This window comes from Pinus tabuliformis, chromosome 5_2 (assembly GCF_031772625.1).
Source record: "Pinus tabuliformis cultivar Carrire ecotype Pingquan chromosome 5_2, CPIR1, whole genome shotgun sequence".
Lineage (NCBI taxonomy): Eukaryota > Viridiplantae > Streptophyta > Pinopsida > Pinales > Pinaceae > Pinus > Pinus tabuliformis.
Window position 1 is genome coordinate 483,384,928 of NC_142306.1, and position 26,362 is coordinate 483,411,289.

The 26,362-nt window shown below is 38.1% G+C and overlaps 1 pseudogene; it reads left to right on the forward strand.

The window, feature by feature from the left end:
- Window positions 1–13,927: 13,927 nt before the first annotated feature.
- LOC149159776 (uncharacterized) overlaps window positions 13,928–26,362 on the forward strand; it is a 71,805-nt pseudogene continuing 59,370 nt past the window's right edge.

The following is a 26,362-nucleotide window of genomic DNA, read 5'->3' on the forward strand; positions in this document are numbered from 1 at the left end:
AAGACTCAGCACACATTGGTACATGTAACTTTATGTATATGTTCTACATTCCAAAATCTCTTGTGTTCTCTCCCTTTTCCTCTTAATTTTTTCTTTCATTTTTGGGAATCATAACATTTTTTGTTTGTAAAAGTATTTCTTTTGCTAATAAAATAAGTGTTGTTGATTACCTACCCATTATAGATTAAAATCCATGATGTCCAAAAATAAAATTGGTTTTTTATCATCAAGTGCATCTAATGAGTAGTGATTCTCTTATCTAGTGGCTTCAATCTCTTTTTCTCTTCACCACAATTCAACAAAGAGAGTAAAAGAATAGATTGAAGGGATAGCCTACTTAGTTGTAATGTTTACAAAATCCAAAAAATTCAAAACCATTCAATATCCAACTCAAGAAACATGAGAGAGGAGAAAAATCTAGGTTGAAGTTTCTTCTATATTTTGAAAACTTGTCGATGCTAATAGTTATGTTAATTGGTTAGTAAATATATTTAGATTAATAAATATATTTGATTAGTAATAAATAGTTAATTAGTTATAAAATATATTTAGTTAGTAATAAATTTTTTACTAAATATATTTAGATTTAGATTTGTATCTTCAACAATTTTTTTTTTTTTCTTACTGCCTACTCTCATATTCAAATCTTAAATCGTTGATTTTCTATATATATATATCCAAGTCTCGACTAATAAACATAAACATAATTTTATATTATGAAATCTGTTAGGAAATGTATTTAGATTAGTAAATATATTTTCCATTTGGCTAGTAATAAATGTTAATTGGATAATAAATATATTTGCTTAGTAATATTTTTTTACTAAATATATAAAAATTTAGATTTATATCTTCTCATACTCAATTTATTTTTCTTAGTGCATACGTTTAGATTTAAATCTTGAAACATTCATTCGTTCTATCTATATACATAAGTGCAAGTCTCGACTAATAAACATAGTTTTATATTATGCAAACTTGTAGATGCTAATAATTATGTTAATTGGTTAGTGAATATATTTATATAATTAAATATATTTGGTTAGTAATAAATGGTTGATTGATTAGTAATATTTCTTTTTACTAAATATATTTCGATTTAGATTTGTATCTTCTCATACTTGATTTAGAATTAGATTTCTTTAGTTCAACATCACACACCTTTGGGGGCACCTATCTAACTAGTTTCCCTTTGGGATATAATAATACATTTGTGTTAGGGTGCCTCTCCAAATAGTTTCCTCTTGGGATTTAATAAGATTTTTTTGGTAAAACCCGATTGAAAACATGCAAAAAGTTTGCAATAGCGTATAATAAGAACCTAGAGCAACATTACCAATTATTTTTCTTTTCCCAAATATGGAAAATTAGTTATTATAGTTTAACTAAATATTTTTCTTACTATTATATATATTTATATACATTATCAAGGAATCATCAATATTTTACAATGTTTTCTAATTTTTTAGAACATTAGCCAAGAATTTTCAATACTTTGTAACCTAGTGAAAAATTTGCCAAGATTTAACAAAATTTTATAATTTAGTGAAATATTCACCATATATAATTGAAAAATTAGCCTATACATTTTTATATATTCCATGGGGATTCACCCATTTAGTATACATATAAAATTTGGGGGGTTTGTTAAATTTTTCTCTCATGAAAACAGAATGAAAACCTTCAAACCTTCGATACCACACAGGAATAAATACCTGTTTTCTGAGGATAAAAATTGTATACACACTTTCCCCTTATACAAGTCACATATAAGTTGTGCCAACCAGGTTTTTTTTGCACTCAAACCAATTTTGCTATTGCTCCCCCTAAGCTCGTGCACTTCCCAAGATTCTTGCTAATCTTGTGGACCTAATCTTTCTTTTAGCCTCGTTGACATACCATGTTTCTACTGCAACTCATCTTCATCACTTTTTCATACAACCCATGATGCTACCATATGCTCCCTTGAAACCATGAAACCCCTCATTGCCCTTCTGCAGACTTTTGGTCAAATAAAAGAAAGGATAGAATATGGCGGGGACTAGCTTCTCATACTCATAATTTGAAGAAGACATTGTCATCAATCTCTTATTTATTCCTAGACTTTTGTTTAGCACATATACCTTATGTGCATTTTTTGTTCCCTTTGCTATAATATTTCCAGTGTCTTCTTTTATAATTTTTCATCCTCTTGAAGTAAGTATGACTACATGTCCTCTATCAGTCAACCAATATGACCCACACTTTGGATGTTGTGATTTAACCCTTCAACTAATAATACATTAGCAAAAATTGTGTTGTTAGGTTGGATCTACTTTTATGTAACACTTTTGTTGGTGCATTTTTTTGCAATAATAACGTTGCTACCTTTTCTTTTCTTTAAAGAGATAAATGTGTTCTTATCTCTAGACATATGATGATAACATCCACTATCTATGTATCCGTGATCATCTTCCTCTATCGCACACAATACGAGGCCACATTTCATTTGCTTCTCTTCCTTTTTCTTCAATACTTTGGTATGATGACTATTGATTGAGGCATCATCTTCTGTCCTTTTGTTAAATGAATCCTCCTTTGAATTCTTATTCTATTTCTATTCTAGATAAGTTCTTCCTATTGTCTAAATTGTCTTAAAGAACTCATTGACTTTCTCCTACACTCCTTCGCCACATGTCCAAACTTATTACATGTATAACATCTTATGTGACCAAAGAAGGAGACAAAAGGGTCATGTATTCTAAGATCATTCCACGTATAGGATCTCTTCCTTATATTCCTTTCATTTCAATATGATCTGTAATCTATGGCCTTATGTCCAAATGCATTAGGAGTAAAACAATAGCCATGAAAGAAACTTGTATACCTAACAACAAATAATCTTTTCGTGGAGAGTGTTCTTCCTCGGCTTCTTGTCAGAGACATCCTCTTCTATTTCATCATGTGATTGTAAGGTCTAAGAAATATACTTCTACAATCAACAATAATGCGTCCAAAGTTGTGGAAGATAAAACACTCAACATCATTGATCAAAGGAGGAAAGGAATTATTATTCCTCCTATGAAAGCATGCACTTTTTCTATACTCGTTCCTAGGAGCAAATGGTATTCTTGAAAATTTCATTGTTCTTAGCTTCTTACTTGAACTTTTGGTCAAGTAAGCAACCAAGAAAAGGTCACTCTGCATACTTGACCTTCTAGTCATCCTACACGTCTTCATACTTGAAGTATCTTGCTATTGCATGGACCCATTGAGTAATTCATCCATGCTAAAACTACCATCGTACATAGACACTTCCAGTTTTGTTCTGGATCCCACATTTGTGACTAGCCTTATTAACTGCTCATATGTCATCCCCTCTCTTGGTTCGTTCTCACTTTCCTCTTCGAATATTCTATCTTCACTCTCACTAACATCTCCTATGGTATGTTCCTTTCTTTGAGCTACCTCCATGGCTTCCATCGTCACTTGAATGCACCTCATCTCCAACCAAAACTCGACAGTGACTCCCCTTCTTCCTCGAACTTATATGGTGGCATGTTCATTGTAAACTTTCTTTTTCTTTCTCAAGTTCTATAGAGCTTCCTACTTTGATACCACTTTGACATGGCAAAGGTGATTTGATATTCCTTGTTGGAAGAGTTAGGCCCCAGTTGTTGTTAGCTCCCAAGGATTTAAACTAGGGTCACAAGATAGAGGATATGGTGGGTTGGAATTGAGCAGAGGGACGAGATTCTGACTTACTCCTAACATGATGTTCCAATCAAAATGACGGCGGGAATTTGGTGCGTTTAATCAATGAAGGATGTATGATGGGATCAACGGTTTCAGTTAAATAAAAGGGGGGAACTTTGTGAAGTCATTGAAAGGAGTGTGAGGTCCAAAAGGGATCGACAACTACAATTCATTAAGGTAATCAATAATCCTCATGAATCACAGGGGGGATATGCCTTATGCTAATAGGAGGTGGGGCAGCGCAATCGACTTTGTCCTTGCGACGAAACCTAACATGCCTCCTTGACACATGAACCCTCCTTAAGCTCATTTTGATTCTTTCACTGGAAGCTAGTTCAATGTGTGAATGGGCCAAAATAAATTTCCTACAATAGCAAGTTTCTCAAACTCTCAACAATATTTCCATATCACAGGAAGTCGAAATAGTAGTCAAGCAGTGTGTAATGCTCAACCAACTACTGAAGCAAAATATAGACAATTCTACTCCACAATGGGAAATTTCCCATGCTATGGAAAGACCTATTTGATGACCTCCCAACCAATGCAAATTCCTAGGACCAGTCACAAGCCTTATATATATAACACGAAGGCTAAGAAAAATTATGGAGGACTTAGATCTTTGTCACTAGCTCTTCCAACAATATTAGTTTGGACACAGATTAATTTGACATTCATTCAACAATTTCCTCTTTTTTTTCTTTTATGGGAAGGTAACTCAAACTCAGACATGCAATAAAGTAGAAAAGTACGCATAACTTCTATTATAATTCATATTACGTAAATTTATATCAGTAGGGTGACACTACACAAGACTGAGAGAGAGATCATAAACATCAAATCTCTCCTTTCATGCCTCTCGTCTCTAGAAAATAATATCTCCAGGGGAAAAATGGAGTTGTAACAAACATCCCTTGGAGATTCCTACAGGTGTCCCCATTCTAGAAGATTGGGTGCCACCTAATATTACTAGATATCTACATCTATCCTTAAGGGACACTTTAGAAAAACTAACATATTCCTATAACTTAAAATATCTCTAAAGAAAATATTCTTCATATCAAAATAAAAATAAAGTTTTGGTGACTAATCCACGGGCTAGGATTTGAATCTTAAATTGAAGGATATATGGGTGGGATTTGATCCACATTTGTATGCATGGGTCACTAGATTATTTAATATAACCTCTCTCGGTGCAACCACAATTTGAACCACTACCTCAAGAGCCCCCATGGTTTCGGGTTAGGCTCTCATGAGAATTTAATCTTGCCTAACTCTAGAACACCTTTCACTCTCTATCATTTGATCTAACCCCTTTGAACAATAAAATTTAATTAAATACATTATAATATGTTATATTTATAATTCAACAATTATTTATAATACTAAATAAGTTAATATAAATTTTAATGTATTAACAACTTTGTGTTTTTATTATTTTCTATCTTTTAGCTATTTAATAAATATGATTACATAAATATTTTTATAATTCAAATTAGATATACCAATTTTTTATATAAATAAAATAAATTTGAAAAATTAATAATAACAAATAATTTTAACTATTACGATAGATCCATCTTAAGTACGATCCATCCATCTTATGTATGAATCTAACATAAGCAAAGAGGGATCAAATTTCTTTAGGTGCAAAAATATTTTAGAGTGCAAAAAATAATGTGTAATTTTTCATTGTTTAAATTGTATTTTTTAATGTTATAGACATTACAAAACCTAAACTTGCTAAAAATCTTTGTTAGATTTTAACAAACAAACAAAAGAATATAGATAAAAATGAAATTGTAAGATACTAAGACCATTTCAAATGTTTTACTCATAAAACTGTATTATTTTCAATAGCTTTCTATGATATATACATAATTTTTTAAAAAAATATATAAAAAGAATATACCTAAAAATTAAATTGTAAAATACTAAGACCATTTCAAATGTTAGATCTCACTACCATTTTTAATGACCTAATATTTTATTATATACAACAATTTGAATATATATATATATATATATATTGGAAAAGGGACCTTTGTCAACTCTAAATTGAACATGGACATATTTACACATTGACTTCACACTAGGCTGTATGATAATCCTCTCAGCTCAATTAAACAAATAAATGTATGAGATAGTTTAAACCTGGTATTTAAAATTTAAAAATAATAAATTTATAAGTAATTTAAACTTTTTGTGTTTGTAATTTTTTAAATCTAATTTTAATGAACATTATTAAATTTTTATAAAAAATATTGGTAAACTAAATTTGAATTATGAAATATAACCATTATAATTATATTTTTCCAAATTTATATTTCATTAATTCGGTCAAAAGTTGAAAACAACCAAAGGTATGCGTGCAGTTCAAGTTGCGAAACGCTATTCAACCTTCCCAAATCTATAAATGTATTAAGCACATCTTTTTTATCACTTTTAAAGCAAATCTGGGCTGAAAATGATGCAAAAGCCAGTGAGGCTTGCAATCTTATTATATATTTTTTTCCCTCACTTCCCAACTAAATATTAACTGAAAATGATGCAGGTACTGCTAAGTAAAGCTTGCAGGCTTCCCTCAGGATTTTCCATTGAGCAGTTGATCAAAGTAAATCTTGTAAGTCCCCTCTGGATTTTCAAACAAAAGCGTAGAGGCTTCCCAATTTTATTGAAGCGATTGGGAAATGTAGAGTTTACATAATAGAATCTGTTTGCAGCTGTAGTAACTTCAAATATAAAATGTTAGGGTGGTCATACCTTTCAAATGATTGCAGTATGCACATTGTGCGGTTCACAATGCACACCATATCTCTCATAAAAATAATAGATCTAGAAAACGATCAATCATGTAAAAACAATAGATCTTAGCACGCGCCCAAACATGTATAAGTGATCTGAACGGTAAGTCTTGAATTTAATCACAAATACAACGCCAGAAATCAGTGTTAAAAAGGCCCAGAAGGTTCTTATTGTACTCCCACACACTTCTTTTGAATTGTAAATTACTAAATGCTGACAGATGTCCATTCAAAGCTGATCCAAAAAAAGGGAAAGACCAACTAGTGGTGTGTATTGGGGATTTTTCTGATAAAATCCCAAAAACAAAAAAAAAAATTCAAACACACAAAGGCAATGCTCTGTTTCTACCTTTTCAGGATCTTTTGTGCACACGGAAGCTTTTAAAAAAAAAATCACTGAGGAACAGAGTATTTCACCACCATAAAAACATTTCTATTGATTAAAACAAAATGTCTGATACAAATTTCATCCTCTTTGCTGAGAGGGATTCACCAAAAACAACATTCAACCAAAACTCTGTTTTCACCTGAGAATTCACTGAGCTGGGTTTACTGCTGTAAAACCCTTTTTACATTACTGCTGTAAAACACTTTTATTCATACTGCTGTAAAAAAAAACTTACAAATCAATTCTTCACATTACATAAACTGCGATGCATTTCTATGCATGAGCTCCACAAAAATTATCACGGTGTGTATTCCCCTTCACACTGCTGTGTGAAAAACCTATGTTAATTTGCACGCTACTCCTTCGTTCCTTTTACAATGGTCAACACAACATTACAACCCTCCATTACAGCTCTCCCTGTTCTCCTTTTCGCACTGCTGTGCGTTCATTACGAATTTTTTGAACAACCCCACGAGCATATATTTCATGGCTCGTTATAAAAAGACATAATAAAAAAAGCATTCTATACTATCGTGGTTTTTTTTTTACAATACATATGGTCAACATATTAAAACAAACTTACATATTGTACATATGCCATACCAAAAATTACGTAACGTGCGTATGTGCCCATACCTCCGATATATAAAAACATTAAAATTTAAAACACTTACCTATACTCCTACGGGCATATTTAATTCATTAAATTATTTTACCAGCGGTCAACGAAACTTGAATTTTACTCCACGCAAAAACTTTAATGTTGGTTTGTATGCAGCTTTACACAATCAATGGACGAGAATGTTGGAGCAGATCGGACGGCGGACAAAGATATCGGGAGACATTTTTCTGCAGAACTTTAGCCTCCGAAATGTTGCGTAGGCTGACGTATGGGGAGAGCCACGCGTCTGCACTAAATTTTATCGGGCCCTTGTGTACGGAAACCACTCCATACCAAAGAGCGGTCCGATATGCCTCAAGCGGGTTTGTTGTTTTGCTGCGGTGGTTTTGGGTGACTGCGTTGAAATTACATATTCAACACTCCCCTTTAATTTCAACTGCTGGGCATTCAGTCATACCCAAACACTTTCTCAAAAATTCAAAGCTTTTCTGATCCAATGGCTTTGTCAAAATGTCTGCTACCTGTTCTTGAGTCCTGCAATGTTCTAGGATAATTTCTCCATTGTTCACCAATTCTCTGATGTAGTGAAACCTTGTATCAATGTGTTTCGTTCTCTTATGAAACACTGAATTCTTTGACAATGCAATAGCTGAGCTATTGTCACAAAAAATCACTGTCGCTTTTGCCTGCTCTTGGCCTAAGCTTCTCAACATTCTTCTCATCCACATTGCTTGACATGTTGCTGCTGTAGCTGCCACATATTCAGCCTCTGCTGTAGACAATGCTACAATGGACTGCTTCTTAGAAGCCCATGAAATGGCTCCTGAACCCATATGAAAAACATAACCGGAAGTGCTTTTCCGATCATCTACACTTCCAGCCCAATCACTATCAGTGTATCCAACCAAATCTGAATGTTCTGAGACACTATATAATATGCCAAACATTTTGGTACCTTTGACATACCTTAAAATTCTCTTTGCTGCCTGCCAATGTGCCTCTTTTGGCCTCTCCATGAATCTGGAAATTAAACTAACAGCATACACAATATCAGGCCTTGTAGATGTTAAATACATAAGGCTGCCAACAATACTCTTGTACAAACTAGGATCAAAATCCTTGCTGCTGTCCTCTCTGCTGAGTTTTAATCCCATTACTGTGGGAGTGATCATTGCTTTGCATTCTTGCATGTTAAATCTGCTCAATACTTGATTTACATATCTTGCTTGTGAGATAAAAATTCCTTTTTCATTTTGATCTACTTCTATGCCTAAGAAGTATCTCAAGAAACCCATGTCAGTCATTTCAAATTCTTCTTTCATGACTGATTTAAAATTCTCAATGAGATGATCATCATTACCTGTGAAAATAACATCATCAACATATAAAACAACAATCAAAATTTTACCATCTTTTTCTTTGATGTAGACGGTGGGTTCTCCTTCACACTTGTCAAATTCATTATCCAATAGATATGAATCTATCCTACTGTACCATGCTCTTGGCTCTTGCTTCAGCCCATAAAGAGCCTTCTTCAATTTGCACACTTTGTGCTCTTCACCTTTCTTCTCATAGCCTAGAGGTTGTTCAACATAAACCTCTTCCTTTAACACTTCGTTTAGGAATGCTGACTTCACGTCCATTTGGTAGACTTTCCATTTGTTTTGTGCTGCTATGGACAACACTGCTCTCACGGTTTCCATTCTTGCAACCGGTGCGAAAGTCTCCTCATAATCTCTCCCATATTGCTGCTTGTACCCCTTGACAACCAGCCTTGCCTTGTGCCTTTCTATCTTGCCTTCAGCATTGCTTTTGGTCTTGTAGACCCATTTCACTCCAATGACTTCTTTACCTTTTGGTAGCTCAACCAAATCCCATGTCTTGTTTCTCTCTATGGCATTCATCTCTTTATCCATAGCTTCTATCTATTTCTTATCTTTAATTGCATCTTCGAAATGAATAGGGTCATCAACATGACAATACAAGGCAAATAAGGAATTCATTCCTTCATTATAAATGTCACTTAGATTTCTAAACTTCTTACCTCTTTCATTTGGAGTGCAAGTGCTTGAAGATGCACTTGAATTTCCTCCTTGTGGTGTGCTTGGAGAAGCACTCTCATTTATCCTCAATGGTGTCCCTTGCTGTCCTTGTGTTGGCGCTGCTGTTTGGGGATGTATTTCAGCCACCTCCTCATCATCTTCATCATGAGACAAACAGTTTTTAACATTCACTGTTTTCTCTATGCTTCCATCCCAAGCTTCCTCTTCAATGAATTGAACATCTCTGCTGACAAAAAATTTCTTGGTGGATGGGATATACAACCTGTATGCCTTGGATTCCTCACTGTATCCAATGAACATACATTTCTCCCTTTGCTGTCCAACTTCCTCCTTAGCTGATCTGGTATGTGTGCATAGGCCACACATCCAAAAACTCTCATGTGGGTGACTCCTTGCTTTCTTCCACTCCATGCCTCTTCCGGCACTTTGTTAAACACTGCTTTTGTAGGACACCTGTTCAAAATGTAAACTGCACAATTTACAGCTTCAGCCCAATAATCATTTGGCAAATGTTTTGCCTTCAACATGCTCCTCGCCATATCCATGATGGTCCTGTTCTTCCTTTCAACAACTCCATTTTGCTGTGGGGTGTACCTAGCTGTAAACTGTTTGTGAATTCCATTTTCTCTACAAAATCTTAGGAATTCCTTGGAGATATACTCACCTCCTCTATCAGTTCTCAAAACTTTAATGTGCAGCCCGCTTTGGTTTTCCACAAATGCCTTGAAATTTTGGAATTTCTCAAACACTTCACTTTTGTTTTTAAGAAAATATACCCAAGTTTTTCTTGTAAAGTCATCAATGAATGTTAGGAAATATTGGCTGCCTGCTAATGATGGAGCTTGCATCGGTCCACATAAATCTGAGTGGATGATCTCTAAGGGTGCCTTTGCCCTTATGCTTTTACTTGATGGAAAACTTTCTCTATGTTGTTTCCCCAAAATGCAACCTTCACATAGACTGTCCGGTTTCTCTATCAATGGTAATCCTCTTACCATTCCTTTTCTGCTTAACAAGTTTAGACCTCCAAAATTGAGATGACCAAATCTCAAGTGCCACAACCAATTTTCATCCTTTGGCACGCTTTAGAAAGCCTCTTGGGTAACTGCTGCAATTACATTTTTGTTTTTCAAATCTGCCCTGATCCTGAGAGGGAACATCCTGTTCCTTGTCATCTTCACTTCAACAATGCATCTTTTGCTGGGTGCTATATCCATGATGGTGCATACATCATTTTTAAAGAAAACATTGTACCCCTTATGGACAAGTTGTCCAATACTCAAGAGGTTACATCTCATTCCAGGGACATAGTAGACATCTGCTATGGTTTTCCTTTCTCCTTGCTTTGTAAATATTTTTACCTCCCTTTTTCCCATAACAGAGATTTTGTTATCAGTTCCAAGTGTAACTTCTGATTTCACATTCTGATCTAGAGTAGAAAAGAAGGCTATGTTTCCTATCATATGGTTGCTGCAACCTGAGTCTAAAAACCATATGTCTTCACTGTTTGTTTCAGCCATGTTACAGGCTAACAACACGTTATTTTGGCTGATGTTTTCTCTAGTGACATTTGCATTTTGTCTATTACTCATATCATGCTGCTTCTTCCTACATTCACTGGCATAATGCCCATATTTTTTACAATAATAGCATTGGACATTGGATTTTTCATACCTTTGTCCTTGAACATGATGTTGTCCTCCTTGTTGGCTGCTGCCTTGGCCTTGGTTCTGATTTGGATTGCTGCCTCTTCCTTGAGCATTTTCTGGGCTGTTCCTTCCACCTCTGTTCTGGCTTCTGCCTCTTCCTCTTTTGTTTCCTCTGCCTTGACCTCTTCCTCTTCCAAAGGACATCTGGGTCTTGAAGGCTTGCTCTAGAGATGAGTTTTCATTTCTACTCAACCTCTGCTCATGTGTTATCAGTGATGCATGTAGCTCATCAACTGAAAATTTTGAGAGATCCTTTGTCTCTTCAATGGTGGTGACAATCGCATCAAATTTTGAGGGTAAGGCCCTCAATATTTTCTCCACAATCCTCCTATCTTCAATGGTTTCTCCATGAGTCCTTAGCTGTGTGACCAAACCAATTACATGTGTGAAGAATGAGTCAATGTTGTCTGACTCCTTCATGTTCAGATTCTCAAAACCCTTCCTCAGCAATTGCAGTTTTGTTGTCTTCACTCTCTCCATGCCTTGATAGGATGTCTTGAGGGTTTGCCATGCTTCATTGGATGTCTTAGCTGCTGCTAACCTTGGAAACACACTTCCATGCACTTCTTGATACAAGAAGAAAAGGGCTTTTGAATCCTTCTTCTTGCAGCTCTTCAGCAGATCCTTCTCTCCTTGAGTTAATGCATTAAACTCATTTTCATCTGCTGGTTGTTCAAAACCTTCCTCAACTATTTCCCATAAGTCTTGGGAAGCAAACAAGGCTTTCATTGTTATTGCCCAATTGTCATAGTTTTTACCATCAAATAATGGGAGCTGCATACCCATGCTATTACTGGTGCTTGTGCCAGCCATCCTTGCAGCCTCAACTATGCTTCAATTTCTTGACTGTGTATTTTAAAACAACTGACTGCTTCTTCAGCAACACATAAAAAAACTTTGTGAAATACCTGAGTATTTTCTTGACTGAGCCTTCACTCTGCTTGAGAAGTTTTACTGCTGCAACAAACTCCTCCCTTCAGCTTCTTTGTCACCTTCAAAGAGCTTAAACCTGCTCTGATACCACTATTGGGGATTTTTCTGATAAAAACCCAAAAACAAAAAAAATTCAAACACACAGAGGCAATGCTCTGTTTCTACCTTTCCAGGATCTTTTGTGCACACGGAAGCTTTTAATTTTTTTTTTACTGAGGAACAGAGTATTTCACCACCATAAAAACATTTCTATTGATTAAAACAAAATGTCTGATACAAATTTCATCCTCTTTGCTGAGAGGGATTCACCAAAAACAACATTCAACCAAAACTCTGTTTTCACCTGAGAATTCACTGAGCTGGGTTTACTGCTGTAAAACCCTTTTTACATTACTGCTGTAAAACACTTTTACTCATACTGCTGTAAAAAAAAACTTACAAATCAATTCTTCACATTACATAAGCTGCGATGCATTTCTATGCATGAGCTCCACAAAAATTATCACGGTGTGTATTCCCCTTCACACTGCTGTGTGAAAAACCTATGTTAATTTGCACGCTGCTCCTTCGTTCTTTTTACAATGGTCAACACAACATTACAGCCCTCCATTACAGCCCTCCCCTATTCTCCTTTTCGCACTGCTGTGCATTCATTACAAATTTAATGAACAACCCCACGAGCATATATTTCATGGCTCGTTATAAAAAGACATAATACAAAAAACATTCTATACTACCGTGGTTTTTTTTTTACAATACATATGGTCAACGTATTAAAACAAACTTACATATTGTACATATGCCATACCAAAAATTACGTAACGTGCATATGTGCCCATACCTCCGATATATAAAAACATTAAAATTTAAAACACTTACCTATACTCCTATGGGCATATTTAATTCATTAAATTATTTTACCAGCGGTCAACGAAACTTGAATTTTACTCCACGCAAAAACTTTAATGTTGGTTTGTATGCAGCTTTACACAATCAACGGACGAGAATGCTGGAGCAGATCGGACGGCGGACAAAGATATCGGGAGGCATTTTGCTGCAGAACTTTAGCCTCCGAAATGTTGCGTAGGCTGACGTATGTGGAGAGCCACGCGTCTGCACTAAATTTTATCGGGCCCTTGTGTACGGAAACCACTCCATACGAAAGAGCGGTCCGATATGCCTCAAGCGGGTTTGTGGTTTTGCTGCGGTGGTTTTGGGTGACTGCGTTGAAATTACATATTCAACAGTGTGTCGGCGATCGCAAAGCGTTATAGAAGAGCGACAAATAATTTTTTATGAAGGTTTGAATCATAATGCGCACTGCGGGAAGGGAAAGCGTTCTGCCCTCCGACCGCCCCAAATATAATAACTCCGTTCATCACATCTTCTTCGCTTTATCAGTGCCCCACCACCATGCATTCCTAATTATTCAGTCTCTATTTCTGTACATGTATCAGTGTCCACTATGCTTCGTGCAGCCCACTGCATAACATTTGCGGAATTTGCCACGTGTCACACAATAATTTGTTTGAGGCTTTCGCTAACTCTATAAAAGCATATTGGCCATAGAAGGTTTCGAATAAGGGATTCGGTTGGTATTTTCTGGGCTTTGCTCATTCGATTACGTTCACTAGGAATTTATAAGACGAGGAAAGCGGCAGTGGAATTGCGAAGCAATGTCTATCCACAAAATCTTCCTTCTCGCCTGCATGACGGTTCTTCTGTTTGCTTGTGCTATTATTGTTGACAGCCGCGTTGCACGAAGCAACCTTGGCTTGGAGCTTGGCGGAGGTTTGGGTCTTGTGTACGCGTCGGTGGGGGCCTGGGCTTGGGCGGAGGCGGCAGCGAAAGCGGGTCAGGTTCGGCCTCAGGCTCTGGCTCCGGTTCAGGCTCCGGTTCTGGATCAGGTTCCGGCTCAGGGGCTGGTTCAGGTGCCGGTTCGTATGCAGGCTCCGGGGCAAGCAACGGTAGCGGTCGAGCTCGTGGTTCAGGTAGCGGCTATGGAGCAGGCTCGGGGAGCGGTAAGGGAACGGGAAGTGGCGATGGCTCCGGTGCGGGCTCCGGTTCGGGCAGCGGCTACGGAAGCGGTTCTGGCTCAAGCAGCGGCAGTGGCTACCGAAGCGGCATCGGGGTTCTGGCTCTGGTTCTGGTTACGGTGGCGGTAATGGAGGAGCTCCTGGTGGAGGATACTAAATTCAATGGGGGAATGAAACAGAAAAAGGCTTCCACTTCTGCCAGAAAATTTAGATCCTTTGCTTTACGCTATAGTTGTATCGAAATATAATATCGCGTGAGTAAATTAGAGAGCCATGACATTCTGTTTTTTGGAATAGTTACTCGCTCCATGATATTCTGTTTTTTGGAATAGTTACTCGCTCCATGTAAAGACTGCAAAATATAAATGAATTATCGTCGTTTGTCGCAATTGATGTGTTTGGCAGCCAGCATCAATTTCGTTACTGAGCTTCAAACATTTCAACCGCTATATTTAACAACGTTCCTTGAGTTGGTACTAGATTTATTCATGAGTTTGAGTGAAAGTAAGAAGCAAAGCACTATATCCGACAATTAGTTGATAGGCGTTAAAATAAAATATTTCAAAAAAAAATAATAAAATTTAATTAAAAATTTAACCTTATTTTAAATATTTATAATTATTAATTATTAATTATTATGGTTAATTTTTTATATATAATAAAAAAGTATCAATGTATGAGTTTCTTCTTCTTCTTCTTTTCCCGGTGTAAAATTTACCATAATTAAGTTGTCAAATCAGCATTAGGCACTATTATCTTTGGCTGCTAGGCTGACTCATCATCGTTTGACTTATCATCATTTCAATAGGAAAACCACGCCACTTGGAATAACCTACTAGTAGTCCTTAAGGGGTAGGGTTTCACTCGTGCCTGATGCCTTTGAGTCTTGAGCCGTCCTTAAGGGGCAGGGTTTCGTGCCTGATACCTTTGAGTCTTGAGTCGTCGGGCAGGGTTTCACTCCTACCTAATGCCTCTAGATTTAGCGTCCTTAACCTGTTTTCTTATGTCTGAAAATGACGAACTCTTAATCAAATAAAAATAGTTTTAAAACATACTCCAAGCCCAATCTATATATATATATATATAATATTACAAGTATAAAATTCATATTTATATAAAATATAATATTATTCATATATAAAATATAAATATGATACAATATTTTTTAAATTAATTAATTTAATTAGATATATATATATATATATATATATATATGATAAATTTAATTCATATTTATATAAAATATAATATTACTCATATATAAAATATAAATATGCTACAATATTTTTTAAATTAATTAATTTAATTAGAGAATATATATATATATAGATATAAATATGATAAATTTAAATTTTTGATCTATAATTACTTTAATATATATATATATATATATATTTATTGTAAAATATTTGGTAAAAAATAAATTCCAGTCATTCACCTAAACATTTTGGAACTCTATCTTCCAAATAAACACTCTAGATTTAAAGTCGTATATTCAAATAATTAAAAATCAAACACTCTAGATAATTTAAAGCCATATAGTCAAATAACTAAAAATCAAACATTTTACAAGTATGTTGATATCAAAAGAGATGCCATTCCTTTCGTACTTGGATTTGAATATATAACATATATGGATGTAATTCCTTTAATACTTTAGATTTGAATATATGATATATAGAGAAGAAGTTATGATGAACTTAAGTTAGAAGATGATAGATGTGAGCAATAAAATTATTATAAAATATAAATTTATTGAATTGCGAAAGGAAAGCGATAATTTGAAACAATATTTTACGAGATAAAATAAGTTGAAATAACAGTAATTATGAAGATAAACAAGTGAAACAACATTTATATAAACAAAACATAAGCAAAATGATAAAAAGTGACCAAAAAACGACAAAAAGTGATAAAAATGAAACTCGCTTAGAAAAACGATGACGACCCCACCGAAGGTTCCTTGATCTTTTTGGGAATGCTAGAGCTCCAATATTGAATGCAAAAATGAGCTCTAGAGGCATCGATGGACTAGATTTGAGCAAACAAGGGTTTATTATGCCCATGCCTAAAATCAAGGAAAAGCGACACTTAGAGAAACTTCTAAAAATAGCAATGTGGCACCTTCGGGAAACTAATAATGGATCCCTACTTCCTAGGAATTGTTTTATCCCTTTAGTTTTCTTTGCTTTTCGAGGAAAATTTCCATGCACAGTGTTGGGATAGATTGTACAATTCGATTTCCATAATATAGCGTATGGTAGTCATTTATCAAGGTCTTTTTTAGCCTAGATAATTTTGGAAGTAAGTGTAATATTCCTAATTAGCCATGGCTAATTGGAATATTTGATTTTCTCAATTTTGCCTTCTATAGTTATTTATAAATAAAAAGGTGAGAAAAGGGGACATAACTCACTTTCAGAATAAAAGTCACTTCCTAGTAGCACAACGTTGTGACTTGAAGGGAAGCCAAGGGGGCCAAAGGGGACGCAGAGATGGAGCCCACACAAACACTTGGAGGGACTGCACAGAAGGGAAGAAACATGTGGCAAGAGAGGAATTACATTGGAGGAGGTGGGCCTTGGGATGGAGAGAGGCAAAGGCTATAAAGGAGAGAAAAGCCTCCTCATTTTGATCATTCAATTAGGTGCATTGGAGCTAGTCACTTCAACTTAGAGCATGCTGGTTGTTTAGCTAGTCTGCAACACTGTTTAGTGCATTAAGTGTCTCCGCTCGGAGATCTCACCCTTAGCCCCGAGGGACTTCGAGTGCCTACTCGGGCAAGGTATTTCCATCAACATTTTTGGTAGTAGTTTCATTAGCAATTTTGGCAGGAGGATTGAGCATCTTGGAGGACTGTGTAGCATGGAGAGAGATGACGCAGTTCTTTCGGCAGGAGTTTTGGATTGAGGGTTGCAGTAGGATTTGTGCTAGGAGATTGAGCAGGGGATCATCCCTTGCATACTAGACGGTTTTGGCAGAGGTTTCAAGCATATTTCTGGAGGGTTTCATTCAGTGGAAGCACAGAGCCTTGAGAGACTGCACAGAACCCCAAGGGGGTGATTTTCGGGGCTCGACCATTCCAGGAAATCTTTCTGGGTTTTTCTGGGTTTCTTGAGTAGAGTCTGATTCCAGAGTTTTAGCATTTTCTGATGAGGGGAATATCCCTAAATCCTCACTTGATTCCAGTAGCAGCAGCAACACAGTAATTCTCCAGCAGCTTCCATGCAGTTCTGAGAGGGGCCATTTCATTGTTATTCTGAGTATATTTCTTCACTTGCCTAGTGCAAGTCGAGGTATTATCTTCCTGATCACCTCTTGTACTCTGTCTATTACTCAGTATAATAAAATGGCTTAGCATTTCTTGCTACATTTCTTGAGTATTTGTTTACGTTTCATGTATACATTGTTGCTTGCTGCACTATCATTATTTCATCTCTGTGAGTTTTCTGGCTATTATACCACTTGTACATTTTTCTAGTTGGGGTTTGCTGGTGTTTGAGAAATATTCCTGAAAAGGGATATTAAAGTGGTATCAGAGCATAGATCTGGCTCAACCTGTGGAGCTAGCAATCTATGACACTGGGGAAAAACCCTACATCTATTACAGAAGTAGGAGATATAGAGACACTGGGCGTAGGTTGGAGAACATGTACAGAGAGGGAGACTATGTTCTTGTGGTGGACGCAGAATAGAAGGAGCCTAGGGTGGACGTACAGCAGAAGGATTAGATGGCAGATGAGGATGGGAAGAGATTTGTGGATATGCTTCTCAAATTAGTGCAAGATCTGTCAAGGCAGATTGAGGTGATGGGGTAGAGATTCACGGTAGTAGAGGCTAGACAGCGTGAGAGCCCACAGGTTTTCCAAGTTGGTGAGGGATCGGGTGCATCCCACCATTTGCCAGAGTAGCGTGATACTATGCAACAAGTGGCCTTGCATGCCCCTACACGCTCTACCATGCCCACTTTCTTAGGAGCAAACATGGGGGCCATAGCCCAGCAAGAGGCAGAGCCCAGTCATATGGGCAATTATTTTGTAGAGTACCAGGCCTATGGGCAGGAGTTCAAGGAAGCCCTCTCATTCAGAGACTTTGTTCAGCTCCAGCAGGATAGTAGACCCCACGACCATCACAGAGGATACCAGCATTATCATGATGGTGACACCCACCATGCAGCTAGTAGATTCCACTTGCCTACGTTTGATGGCTCATCAAATAGTTTGGCAAAGTCTTGGGTGGAGAAGTTGGACATCTATTTCCAACTTAACCAGATGTCGGAGGAAGAGGCCATCAAAGTGGCGACATTACATTTGGATGGTGAGGCCTAGGATTGATGGTTCGATGGGATGGTTACACTCGGGCATTCCACGGTGACGATGTATGCCGAGTTCACTAGGAGACTAATGGAGAGGTTCGACCGAAGGGATCCGAAACAACACTTTGTTGAGCTGACGAGGCTCAAACAAACAGGGAGCCCAGAGACCTACATTGCAGACTTTTTGAGGGTTTCAGTGATGGTGCCAGATCTATCCATGGCATGGAGGATCTACATGTATGTTGAGGGGTTAGCAGAGCCACTTCAGGGTCTAGTCAGATCCACTAGATCAACCACACTCCAGGATGCTATCAGCAGGACCCGGGACTTACAGGATGCTTTACCCAGGGCCTGGACACCTTACCCCCAGAGACAGGCTTTCTAGCCTAAGGGGAAGGATGTGAGGATTCCGCCTCCAAAGGGGAATCCAGGACAAGCATAGATTGATGACGATGCCAGGGGGAGTTGAAGAAGAAGTGGTTGTGCTTTACCTGCCAGGAGCCGTGGGCACTAAGACACAGATGTGCTGCTGGAAAAGTACATTTTATTGAGGTCTTCTCCGAGAGCAACAGGGAGGAGGATGAGGAGGATGACGTGGAGGCAGGAGATAGTCATGTTGTGCAGGGTCCCTTGCCACCACCACCAATGGTAGGTGGTGTAGCTTTTGCACCTACCGGAGGGGCCCTTGCAGCATTGCAAGGAGTTCCCAAGTATTTAATGCTACACGTATGGGGGACAGTACATGGCCAACAAGTATCAGTTTTGGTTAGCAGTGGGGCAACTCACAACTTCATCGATGCACAGATGGTTGAGGGGAGAGGTATACAGACAGAGAGCTTTGATGGGTTTTCAGTTTTGGTCCTAGGAGATCAGACCATGATGTGTGCTCGTTATGTTCGAGAGCTATCAGTGACGATGGGCACCTACGCATTGACTGACTACGTTTTCGTGGTCGATATTCCGGACACCAATGTGATATTGGGTTTTCAGTGGCTTATCACTCTAGCGAAGGTCATGATAGATTGGAAGACCCTAGAGATGGAGTGGGATGATGAGAGGACAGGGAGGCATGAGAAGATACGGGGACAACACACATATCCACCTCAGACTGTTTCGGCTCATTGGATGGATGTATTCTTCTGGAAGGGAGACATAGAGTGGGCAGTGGAGCTGTGCGCATCAGAGGCAGGGACTACAGGGCAGACGATACATCTAGAGATATAGTCCATCCTTGATCGGTATGCCATAGTGTTTAAGGAGATTCTGCCGGGACAGCCATCGGACCGGGGGTTTGAGCACACCATTGAGCTTGAGCAGGGTATATAGGCAGTGATCACTACCCCCTATAGGCATCCCAAGGCCTATCAGGATGAGATTGAGTGGGCCATTCAGAAGTTGCTAGCTCTTGGGCACATTTGGCCGAGCACGAGTCCTTTTGCTTCTTCCGTGGTGTTGTTGAAGAAGAAGGACAACACATTGAGGATGTGCATTGACTACAAGGTCCTGAACAAGAAGACACTGAAGAACAGGTACCCCATTCCCAGGATCGACGAGTTGATGGATGAGTTGAGGGGAGCACGGTTCTTCTCAAAGATTGATTTGAGATCTAGGTACCATCAGATTCGCATGAGGAATCAGGACATTCCCAAGACCACCTTCAGGTGTCACTATGGGCACTTTTAGTTTTTGGTGATGCCCTTCAGGCTAACCAACACCCTAGCTACATTCCAGTCCTGCATGAATCACATCTTCTGCAGTCACTGGAGGAAGTTCGTGTTGGTATTTTTTGATGATATCCTCATCTACAGCAGGACTTGGGAGGAGCATCTCCAGCACATTGAGACAGTGTTGCAGGAGCAGCAGTTCTATGCCCAGCTCTCCAAGTGTGAGTTTGGGTTGACAGAGATGTTGTACTTGGGACACATCATAGGGGTGGACGGAGTGAGAGTCCATGAGGAGAATATCAGGGCCATCAGAGATTGGCCAGAGCCGAGAAACGTGACAGAACTTCGGGGATTCATTGACATTTGTACTTACTACTGGAAGTTCGTTAAGAGTTTCTCACAGCTTGTTGCACCCCTGATAGATATGATGAGGAAGGGGGCATTCAGTTGGTCGGACACAACACTGGGAGCCTTTGATAGGCTCAAGGAGGTTATGAGTAGCTGCCCAGTGCTTGCATTGCCAGATTTTATGCAACCATTTGTTTTGGAATGTGATGCATCGGGAGAGGGGATCGGCGCAGTATTGATGCAGAGAGGACACCCTATAGCCTTTGAGAGCCAGAAGCTCCTTCCGCATGAGAGGTTGTATTCTATATACGACAAGGAGATGCTAGCCATCATGCATGCATTGGCCAAGTTCTAGCAGTATTTGGTAGGTAACAGGTTCAGGGTGAGGACTGATCACAACAGCCTTAGGTTCTTTCTGGAGCAGAAGCATCCACAGGAGAGGCAGCAGAAGTGGATCACTAAGATCCAAGCATATGACTTTGACATTGAGTATGTCAAGGGTAAGAACAACGTGGTAGCAGATTCCCTTTCACGTAGACCAGCCATGTTGTCTCTTATGAGCTTGGATACAGACTGGAGGGCTCGACTCTTAGTAGAATACTCCAAGGATAGGTTTGCATGTGAGGTTTTGGATGGGCAGGTGGCAGATGATAGGTATAGGGTGGTTGATGAGATCATCTATTACAAGGACCAGATCTTCTTGACTGAGCGGTCTCAGCTCAAGAGGAAGATACTACAGGCATCACATGATTCACCATTGGTAGGCCATCAGGGGTTTACCAAAACCTAGAAGGCCATTAGATAGAGGTTCTCATGGAAGGGCCTCAAGGAGGACATACTCCAGCATATCTGAGAGTGCGATGTTTGCCAGAGGAACAAGGGAGAGATGAACCATCCCGCGGGATTATTGCAGCCTCTTCCCATTCCGGAGGGGAAATGGGAGAGTATTTCAATGGACTTCATCACAAGGTTGCCCATGGTGCAGGGCAAGGATTGCATCCTTGTCATCGTTGATCAATTGACAAAGTACAAATTTTTTTTTGCCATATCCGCACACTATATAGCAGCACAAGTGGCCGAGCTATTCTTCAGAGAGATCTTCAGGCTACATGGTCTTCCTAAGACCATCGTCAGTGATAGGAACATTCATTTCATGGGCGGGTTTTGGTGGGAGCTTTTTGGGTTGGTGGGGACGGAGTTGACACCGAGTATCAATTATCACCCACAGACTAACAGGCAGACAAAGATAGTTAACAAGTGGCTAGAGGGCTACTTGTGTAGCTATGTCAGTAGGCAACAGCGAGCATGGCTAAAGTGGCTGCATCTCGGGGAGTACTGCTACAACACTACACATCACATGTCCGTTGGTATGTCACCATTCTATGCCTTATATGTGTATCATCCTTTATCTTTTTCTGACGTTATTTTTGGTGATAGCAAGGCTCCTAGAGCCAAGATTTGGATCCAAGAGAGTCAGGATATCCTTCGCGCTCTCAAGGATAACATGGCTACAACGCAGAACCAACAGAAGTTGTATGCCAACAGGGGTTGGGTGGAGAGACAGTTTGAGGTAGAGGACATGGTCTACCTACAATTACAGCCATATCGACAGTTGTCACTGAAGCAGAAGGGGGCTGAGAAGCTCAAGCCCCGCTTTTATGGGCCATACAGGATGATACGCAGGATTGGATAGGTTGCATATGAGTTGGAGCTGCGCTAAGGCAACATGATTCATAACGTTTTTCATGTATCATGCCTAAAGAAGGCATTGGGGACGCAGGTGACAGTGACAGATGAGTTACCACCTATGGATGATGAGGGGCATTTGGTGTTGCAGCCGGAGGCTATTATTGATACCAGGGAGGGGCAGCTGCGGAGTAGGATGGTCCGGGAATTCTTGGTGAGGTGGAAGAATTTTCCGGATGAGGATGCCACTTGGGAGAGTGAGAAAATCTTGTAGCATCCATCACTTCATTTGCTTGAGGACAAGCAACATTTTTCCAGGGGAGACTATAATATTCCTAATTAGCCATGGCTAATTGAAATATTCGATTTGGCTCAATTTTGCCTTTTATAGTTATTTATAAATAAAAAGGTGAGAAAAGGGGACATAACTCACTTTCAGAATAAAAGTCACTTCCTAGTAGCACAACGTTGTGACTTGAAGGGGAGCCAAGGGGGCCAAAGGGGGATGCAAAGATGGAGCCCATGCAGACACTTGGAGGGACTACGCAGAAGGGAAAAAACACATGGCAAGAGAGGAATTACAATGGAGGAGGTGGACCTTGGGATTGAGAGAGGAAAAATCTATAAAGGAGAGAGAGGCCTCCTTATTTTGATCATTCTATTAGGTGTATTGGATCTAGTCACTTCGACTTAGAGCACGCTGGTTTTTTAGCTAGTCTGCAGCACTGTTTAGTGCATTGAGTGTCTCCGTTTGGACATCTCACCCTTAGCCCTGGGGGACTTCGAGTGCCTACTCAGGGAAGGTGTTTCCATCAACATTTTTGGTAGGATGATTGAGCATCTTGGAGGATTGCGCAGCACGGAGAGGGATGACATAGTTCTTTCTGGCAGGAGTTCTAGATTGAGGGTTGCAGTAGGATTTGTGCTCGGAGATTAAGCAGGTGATCAACCCTTGCATACTGGAGGGTTTTGGCAGAGGTTTTAGGCAGATTTCTGGAGGGTTTCATTTAGTGGCAGCGCAGAGCCTTGAGAGACTGCGCAGAAGCCCAAGGGGGTGATTTTCGGGGGTCGGCCATTCCAGGAAAGCCTTCTGGGTTTTTCTGGGTTTCTTGAGTAGAGTTCGATTCTAGAGTTTCAGAATTTTCTAAGGAGTGGAATAGCCCCAAATCCTCACCCGATTCCAGCATCAACAGTAGCACAACAATTCTCCAGCAGCTTCCACGCAGTTCTGAGAGGGGCGATTTCATTTCTATTCTGAGTATATTTCTTCACTTGCCTGGTGCAAGTTGAGGTGCCATCTTCCTGATCACCTCATGTACTCTATCTATTACTCAGTATAATAAAATGGCTTAGCATTTCTCATTGCATTTCTTGAGTATTTGTTTATGTTTCATGTATACATTGTTGTTTGCTGCACTATCCTTATTTCATCTCTGTGAGTTTTCCGGCTATTATACCACTTGTACATTTTTCTGGTTGGGGTTTGTTGGTGTTTGAGAAATATTCTTGAGAAGGGATATTACAGTCGGTTACATCCAACCCTCAATCTTTGAAGATTTTATTATTGTGATGGAAAGGTGATATCACTACCAAATATTTACTAAAAATATGTATTCTCATCCTATTCCACTTCATCATGTGGTTTATTTTAGACACTTTTCTAAAATGTGGAAATGATTTTAGGCAATGTGAACCTATATTTGTCAATGGACATAACTACATTACCATCATCATAGACTACTTTGCTATGTAGAATGATATTATTGTGTACTTTCACTAACGACAAAACCATTGTGGCTCTTTTTTCATATTTAACATTATCATTGGAAGTGTTGGCATACCAAAGATAATTTTTATGGACCATGGTTCCTACTTTTGAAAAGAAATGATGATGGAACTAGTATCCAAGTTGGGTTTTAGTCATGAATACTTGATACCTTATTATCATGTAGCAAATCAAAAATTAAATGGAACCAATTATGTTTTGAAAACCATGATCCAATGCATAGTAGGTAATTAAAAAAATAATTGGCATTTAATATTGATTTCCACATTATAAGCCAATAAAACCTTGATGAAAATTTCTAATTGATTCACTCCTTTCCAACTAGTTTATGGAGTGGATTATATTTTATCAGTTGAATTCTCATTAAAAAACATCATAAAACTCCTTACGAATCCTCTATTGAGGAAGAAATACTATGCATAAGTTTCATTGCTACATGGCGTTTCTACATTGTATATTAGATTGGTGCAATGTGTGCTTCTCTTTTGTTTTTGTGTATTTTTGTTTTGTTCATTTTCTTATCAAGCTTGGTGCTTGACGATAATATGCCAAATATCTTACCAGTCTATGTTGGCTTTTTAGATGATGCCAATGTATCACTATGTACATCACTTCTCTCATTTGGGTACTCTTTTCATCCATTGACAAGCTGGTGATCTTTGGGGCATCTAACTTGTTCTTATAAGAAACAATGTTGTAGATTATGGCACCATCATTAAGCTTGTATCTAACCCTATTACCCTTAGTATCCACCATTTCATTGTTAAACTAGACTCCCATATTTTGGTCTTGTAGCTTAACCACGTTAATTATGTGGGGCATCATATGTTACTTCATTAGTACATACAAGTACATCTCCTAGATTGATCTTTTGTTTCTACTGAATATTTGAAAATTTCACAAGACTCTAATCACTAAGTAATTCTCTATGTAATGATGTTTTAGATTGGAATTTGTTACGTTAAGTCATCATTTTCAGAATCAAACATGCATGTACATAATTTACATGGGTGGACTAGATAAATAATTTTCACATTATAAGTAGAAACTAAAAAACAATACACACACACACACACATATTAGATTTTGATGCATTAATTCAAAAATGTTTCTACAATGTAAAAAATAGATACATAGGTCTGGGCTCATAAACCAATTTACAACACACATATGGTTGATGACATCTAACAATAACTACGTACTAGTGAACTATAACAAGGATAATCACATCAGTGTTAATGATAACATGTTCTATGCATCGTAGGAGGCTCCTCCAACATGAGGACACCCCCATGATGTGTCACTGCAAATAATATTGAACATCATCAAAGGCTAGGGGATGAATACACATTGGTCAATACCTCAATGTTGTAAGTAAAACGACATAAATCATCATCCTCTCCCTCCTCACAACCCTCCTCATCCACCTCTTATATTACTTTTCGTCAATGAGGATATAGAGATTACACAAGGGGTGGAGTAGGTGCCATGCCTATTTCAAAGAAACATGACTAGTGTAATGGACAACATACCAACATTCAAAAATTTCAACATTGAAAAACATTTACTCACTAATGTCACTGCATTATATTTTTGGGTGAAGGGCTAGATATGCTTCACCACAAAAATCAATACCAAAGTAGGAATAATAATCTATGAATACATATACTAAAACCAAACAAAAATATTCTCATCAAACCAACATACTGTTGCAACTCCTCCTAAGTGAGACACAAACTTTGTCCAGTGTTTTAGGCATGGATTGCATTGGTTTGGATATGGTTTTTTCGTTAGTCTCCACATCGATGGTACTCTCCCAAGGAAGAATGAGAGTAAGATAACCCCTTACCCAAACAATTTATGTCTCCTTGTTTTTCACTTCATTTTTTATTTCATATTGTTCAACAATATTACACACCTGCTGAAAAATGCTAATTCCAAATAGCTCACTATAATGTCCACTTGTTCCGTAGAGGCCATGTGGGGCCCTATGAAATATACTATTTTCATAATGGAGAATATAATAGTGTGAATATCTATGTCAGTCACATCCTTGATTGGGGGTCTTCCACTAGTTTTATGAGATTCAGGTCTACAATATCAAGCCACATATTATTCCACATTCTCCTAACTAATAGTGAGGAAGTAGATGTATTCTATATCTAGGATTTTCATTTTATCTTGTATCATAAACCACTAGATTTTTTTATCCTACATCCCCATAAGCTTATGTAAGAAAGTCACCCAAGTCTTCATTTTTTGAGTCTTGAATAATT